This window comes from Aegilops tauschii, chromosome 5 (genome assembly GCF_002575655.3).
Source record: "Aegilops tauschii subsp. strangulata cultivar AL8/78 chromosome 5, Aet v6.0, whole genome shotgun sequence".
In the NCBI taxonomy this organism is placed as follows: Eukaryota; Viridiplantae; Streptophyta; class Magnoliopsida; order Poales; family Poaceae; genus Aegilops; species Aegilops tauschii.
Window position 1 is genome coordinate 27,330,696 of NC_053039.3, and position 7,317 is coordinate 27,338,012.

The 7,317-nt window shown below is 47.1% G+C and overlaps 1 pseudogene; it reads right to left on the reverse strand.

The window, feature by feature from the left end:
- Positions 1-393: 393 nt before the first annotated feature.
- On the reverse strand, positions 394-7,111 carry LOC141022499 (uncharacterized; annotated as a pseudogene).
- Positions 7,112-7,317: the final 206 nt, after the last annotated feature.

The window sequence follows — 7,317 nt, forward strand, 5'->3', positions numbered from 1 at the left end:
GTCCGCCATGGCGACGCCGGGTCCAGCAGGGGCGCCCGCATCAAGGAGGAGAAGGGCGACGATAACGACGGCGGTGAGGATGGCGGCGACGACGGCGACTACTCGGCGTTCAGCCAGTTTCTTTTTTAGATTAGTTTATATATTTGCTATGTAATGAAAATCCGCGAACTTTGTCAAAATATATGTCCAAGTTGGCCGAAATTTGTCGTGTTTAGCCGAACTTCGCCGAACTTTGCCGAAATTTGCTATATACTTTTATTTTTTGAACGCGTCTGGGGGCGGCCCTGGGGCCGGCGGCTGGGGACCAACTCGCCCCAGGCCGATTTTTTGCGCCGGCTCACCCCAGGCGGCGATTTTAGGCGCCCTCTGGGGGGCCAACGGCTGGAGATGCTCTTACTCTCCTGCTCTGCAGAGTCTGCACGCAGCAGGCACAACAGTATTGTCTAAAAAAAAACTGGCACAACAGTACCTCCACCGCTGGCCGGCCGGCTTGCACGGCGGCGCCTCACTGAAATTCCCCTGCAAACCGCAGATTCCGTTTGCTCCTTCCCATTTGAAGTACTCATGAAGCTGAAGGGCAGTCCAGGATCTGCTCATAACGATGGGCCAACCCTTAATGGTTACGCATATACAAACCTTATTTTTATTTTCATCCTTTTTTTCTAAAATTTGTGGATCCCATGGTTCCCCTTAGTTCGTGCTTGTTCAATCAGTGTGCTCAATCGGGATTCCCCATTTGATTTGTAGCAGCAAGCACTGTCCTGGATTCCACCTCAGAAGCAAGAATTCAGATACTCAGATACTAATGTAAATTTGAGTACATTATGCATTGCTAGGGAGTGGCCTGAGGAAGCTTCAAGGCACAAGCTTTGATGTGTTTATAATACACTGCTACTAAACTCATCTGGGAAGACTTGCTTGACCTGGCAGACAACAAAACTTTCTGGTTTCACATTGCCTTGGCCCTTGTGGAATCTCTGAGGTAAATATACCAAATTATACTATACTACCAATCTTAGTGTACTAAATGTCTTCATTAACAGTAGGGATGTGAATAAGCAACTCACTTGGGTGTACCATATGCTTATATATTCTGCCGAGAAGACACAAAGCTTGAGTCTCCAAATTAAGTTTACTTGTGCATTGCGTTTGCCCTCTTATTCCCCAACAAAGATTTCTGCATAAAGTCGTGCATTCTCATGAAAGGTGCTTAAGAGCTGTCTTGAGAGTTGGGTCGCTGCTTCCAGAATCACATGTTTATCTGCTAGGTGTTCAACATATAACATTAGATTACTTTTGCATGTTCATCTTACCCTACTGACATCTGCATCTGAAAAATCACTCTAAACCCCAGCAACAACACATTGTCTCTTTTTTTCGAAAAAGGGGAATCCCCGGCTTCTGCATCAGAACGATGCATACGGCTACCTTTATTACCAATCAAATCAGTTCGACAAAAGTCTTAAAGTCTCAAAAAAAGTACAAACTATGCTCACAGAGAGCTAAAGAACAAAAATGAAGCCACAACCGGCTAGCAAGAGAAAGATAGGAAAACTGATTGCCTATCCTATTACATGACCGCCAGCCAAACCGGTTGAAAATAGCCCATGCTATCATCTCCCATCGGATAGATCCAGTAACCAAACGCTCACTGGCCTCCGTCGGAGTGAGTAGCGACCACATACGGATCAACGCAGTGGCTCGGAAGATAACCTGCAAAAAATGAGTATTTGTTGTTCTGTTAAAGACCAAATCATTTCTGCAATTCCAGATAGCCAATAATAAAGCACATACTCCTACATGAATGTGTCTCGCTGTTTGGGGCTCAACCCCTTCAAGCCACGTCCCAAATAACGTGTTGATATTATTCGGAGGAGTAATATTAAAGGCTATGTGAACTGACTGCCAAAGAATTTTTGCCAAGGGACAATCAAGAAAGAGGTGTTTGATGGATTCATCCCGATCACAAAAGCTACATCTAGTGGATCCATTCCAGTTGAGTTTTATCAAGTTATCCTTAATTAAAATGACTTGTTTGTGTACAAACCACATAAACGCTTTAACTCTCAAGGGTACTTTGACATTCCAAACATGTTTCAAATTAGGAATAGAGCTAGAATTAATAACATCCAAATACATGAATATGACCGTAAACTCTCCATTCCTAGTTAGCTTCCGACACAACTGATCGGGTCGTTGAGTTAGTTGAACATCTATCAATCTTCTCACAAGATGGAGCCAAGCTTCCCAACGGTTTCCGGCTAGCGATCTCCTGAAGTGAATATTGAGAGGCGTGGACTGACATACTGTCTCAACGGTTGTGTCTCTCCGTTGAACAATGCTATATAGAGAATGATATTGAAGCGCGAGGGGCGTGTCCCCTAGCCATGTATCCTCCCAGAATCTCGTAGAAGTACCGTTACCGATCACAAACTTTGTCCGATTAAAGAAAACTGATTTAACTCTCATCAGTCCTTTCCAGAAAGGCGAATCCATCTGCCTCACTGTCATCTGGGATAAAGTTTTGGAATGAAGGTACTTATTACGCATAATCTATGCCCATGTAGCCCCGGTCTCACTAGATAGCTTATACAGCCATTTGCTGAGAAGACATCTGTTCTTCACCTCAAGATTTTCGATACCTAGCCCCCCTTGGTCCTTCGGTCGACAAATAATGTCCCATTTAGAGAGTCTATACTTCCTCTTCAGATCATCACTTTGCCGGAAGAAGCAGGACCGATAGAAATCAAGTCTTTTCCGAACTCCAACTGGTACCTCGAAAAAAGACAAAAGAAACATGGGCGTGCTTGTGAGATAGCTGAACCTCCATCAGTCTACTCACTAGATGGAGCCACTCTTCCCAACGATTACCGGCTAGCGTCCTCCTGAACTGAATATTAAGGGGAATGGATTGAAGTACCGTTGCAATGAAAGCATCACATCGTTGAACAATATGATACAAAGACGGATATTGAAGTGCAAGGGGAGTCTCTCCGAGCCAAGTATCCTCCCAGAATCGTGTGGTAGCACCATTACCGATAATAAACTTTGTCCTATTAAAAAAAGGCTAATTTGACTCTCATAAGCTCTTTCCAAAAAGGTGAGTCAGTCGGCCTCGCTGTCACCTGGCACAAAGTTTTGGAGTGAAGATACTTGCTACGAAGGATCTGTGCCCAAGTGGCATCAGTCTCGACAGACAACTTCGACAGCCACTTGCTGAGAAGACATTTGTTCTTGACCTCGAGGTTCTCAATGCCAAGACTCCCTTGGTCTTTCGGTCGACACATAATTTCCCACTTGGCGAGTCTATACTTTCTTTTAAGTTCATCGCTCTGCCAGAAGAATCGGGATCGATAGAAGTCCAGTCTTTTCCTAACTTCAACTTGGACTTCGAAGAACGACAAGAGAAACATAGGCATACTTGTGAGAACCGAGTTAATCAGAATTAATCGGCCTCCGTAAGACATGAGCTTGCCCTTCCAGCAACTCAGTTTCTTTTCAAAGCGATCCTCGATACACTTCCATTCTCTGTTTGTCAGCTTACGATAGTGAATTGGTATACCTAAATACGTAAAAGGTAAAGTCCCCAATTCACACCCAAACAATTGCCTATAAGCCTCTTGTTCCTCATTGGCTCTTTCAAAACAGAACAATTCGCTCTTGTGGAAATTAATCTTTAATCCGGTCAATTGTTCAAATAAGCATAGCACCAGCTTCATGTTTCTCGCTTTTGCCAAGTCATGCTCTATAAAAATGATAGTATCATCGGCGTACTGTAGGACAGTTACACCTCCATCAACTAGATGAGGTACCAGACTGCCTACTTGACCAGCATCCTTAGCCCTCCCTATTAGAATCGTCACAATGTTGAACAGAATAGGTGACATCGGATCTCCTTGTCTCAGGCCCTTATGTGTTTGGAAATAATGACCTATATCATCATTCACTTTAATTCCAACACTCCATTTTTGCGTGAAAAATTCTACCTGTTGTCTCCAGGCTTGATCAAATCCTTTCATATGCAAAGCCTGTTGAGGAAATGGCCATTTGACTTTGTCGTAAGCCTTTTCAAAATCAACTTTCAAAACAACCCCGTCAAGTTTTTTCGTGTGAATTTTATGGAGCGTTTCATGAAGAACCACAACCCCTTCTAGGATGTTTCTGTCCGGCATGAAAGCAGTTTGGGACGGCTGCATCACAGAGTGCGCAATCTGCGTGAGCCTATTTGTCCCAACCTTGGTGAAAATTTTGAAACTTACATTAAAAAGGCAGATCGGCCTGAACTGCTCAATTCGCACGGCCTCTGTTTTCTTAGGAAGCAAAGTAATGGTTCCAAAATTCAGATGAAACAACTGAAGCTGTCCAGAGAATAAATCATGAAACATCGGAAGCAAATCCCCTTTAATAATATGCCAACATTTTTTATAAAACTCCGCTGGAAATCCATCCGGCCCCGGAGCTTTATTATTCTTCATCTGAGAAATAGCTTCAAACACCTCTTTCTCCGAAAATGGGGCTGTCAAAATATCGTTCTCCTCCGCAGCAAGTTGAGGAACATCCTCAATCCTGGACTCATCCAGGGACACAAAATTATCCTCCGGAGGCCCAAAAAGCTGCTTATAGTAGTTGGTAATGTATAATTTTAGATTTTCCTGCCCTACGATCGTCCCCTCGTCTTGCTCAAGCTGAAAGATTCTTTTCTCTCTATGCTTGCCGTTGGCGATCATATGAAAGAATTGAGTGTTGGCGTCCGCTTGGACAACTTTGCGAACCTCAGCCCGCAATGCCCACTTCAATTCTTCTTCTCGAAGGAGTTCTTTCAATCTCATCTTCGCATCTACTTTAGCATGAAGTTTCATGGATTCTAGGATTGTGGACTCGGCTTTTACATCTAGGTCCTGAATAAGGGTAAGGAGCCTTTCCTTTTCAACCTTATAAATCTCACTGAGATGCTTAGCCCACCCACGCAAGAAACTTCTCAAGTGTCTTATCTTATTCTACCATCTCTCAACAGAAGTCCTCCCTCCGACATCTTTAGCCCATTCCATGGCTATAAGGTTGAAGAAAACTTCTCTCTCAAACCACGCTAATTCGAAAGAGAAAGTATTTTTATTCCCCACATGCGTTGCCTCACCAGAATCAACCAGTAAAGGGGTGTGGTCCGAGATTCCGCGCGATAACGCCTGGACTGTTACCAGAGGAAACTTCTGTTCCTAGTCAACACTCGCGAGGACACGATCTAGCTTCTCAAACGTAGGGGTTGGCAAAATATTAGCCCAAGTGAATTTTCTACCCGAAAGCTCTATCTCTCTCAGATCCAAGCTTTCAATAAAGGTATTAAACATGAACGACCACCTGCCATCAAAATTATCATTGTTCTTTTCGTCTCTCCTTCTAATAATATTAAAGTCACCCCAACTAAGATTAGAAGCTGCTCAGACCCGCAAATACGGACTAGATCCGGCAAAAATTCCGGTTTGAGTTCTGGCTGTGCGGCCCCATATACCACCACCAATGCCCAATTGAACCCATCGAACTTCGATCTAACCCGAAACTTGATGACGAAATCTCCCATAACCACACTACGAACTTCCAGCGTCTCGCACCTAACCCCAAGTAAAATCTCACCAGATCTTCCTCTCGGGGGTAGGCAGTGCCAATCAAAATCGACACCTCCCGATAACGTATTTAGGAATTGCGGGGAGAAATTACCCCTTCCTGTTTCAGACAGGGCGATAAAATCCAACCTATGTTCGATAGAAGCATCCGCTAGAAATCTTTTTTTAGCCAAGTCTCTCAGACCTCTGCTATTCCAAAAAATTCCTCTCATAACTCATCATGAAACTTTTTGGTCGTACGGATCCTAGCACTTCTACGCACAGCCGAAGCTGGATAAATCTTGCGCTTCCACTTACGTTTAGGCTTGTTGTGATCCTCCACCCGGTCCTCGCAACCAGGTTCCGTGGACCTAACACTATGATCCTCGATGGGTTCACTATCCCCAAGAGGTAAAGAGTCGTCATCCTCCTCAGTCTCAGGAAGGGATGGGGCAATGTCTGCACAGAAAGTGTCTAACACCCTGACTCCCAACGCATCAATATCGGAATCGCTCCAGGAGGTCATTAACAGAATTAGAGATTTCACTATCATTACTACCTAATGAAACTCCCAACTGATTTGCATTATGTATAATTTCATCATTAGAAAAATGCAGAATGGAATTGGAAGTGTTGACCGACATACCAGTAGTGACCTCAATGTCACGAAGCTTGGCCGCCCGCTTGGCGCACCTCAGCTGCATGCCATCAACATCCGGCTGGCCCTGGAGACGGCAGCTCATCCGCCGCCCCTCAGAAGCAGGATCCGGGATGCCTCCAAAAGCGATGACCTCCTCCCGAGTGGCCCCGTTAGGGGTAAGGCCTCCAGCCCCACCCCCAACGCGCGGCCAGGCTACATCACCCAGAGGGGCGCCAAGAGCCGCAGGCACCGACCCCGGCGAGCGCGGGGCAATAGAGTGCTGGGCCACCTGCCCACGCTCCCCACCTGACGCGGCCATCGCAGTCGTCGGCCTGACCAAAGGCGAGCGAGCAGAAGTGAGTGCGGGGGCCGCCTGCCCCCGCTCTCCACCCGACCCTGCCTTCAAGCAGGCGGGTGATGCTGCCACCGTGGTCGGCGTCAGCTGGAGCCCCTGCAACTGAGCAGGCGCCAGCAGTCCTCGGGACCTAGGGACGCCGTAGGCGCGGCCGGCCCGACCACCGCAGGAGAGGAGGGAGCCGAGGCCTCCTGCCCCGGCCCCCCTCCCAAAGCGGTCATGCCGCCGATGGGCAACACAGACACCTCCACCGCAGTCCTCATCTGTGGCGAGACATCGGAAGGAGAGGGGGAACGATGGGCCACCGGCCCACGATCCCCCCCCCCCCCCCCCCCCCTCCTCGACCGAAGTCATCAGAGTAGCCGACGTCTCCATGCTCCCATCGACAGAGCCATCAGCTGCTGCAAAATCCAAGGGAGGGAGCGTGCACTCTAGCACGTCATCAGACTCCACTCGATCGCTCCATAATCCAGGAGGAGCAGAAGCTGGCTCGAACGAACCAAATCTCAGAGTGCTCATCGGCACCGTAGGCGAAGAGGCCGCCCCAGTCCCGGGTGTCTGCGAGGTGGAACCCGGGCCGTTGGACGACTCATGCCCAACATCATCCCCTCGCGCCTCCGTGTGACCTGATCCATCATTCCTATCATGCATATCAACAGCCGTTCCTGCCAGAGCCTCAGCAAAAAGATCTGTATCCTCAAACTCGATCTCAAGGCTAAAAACCT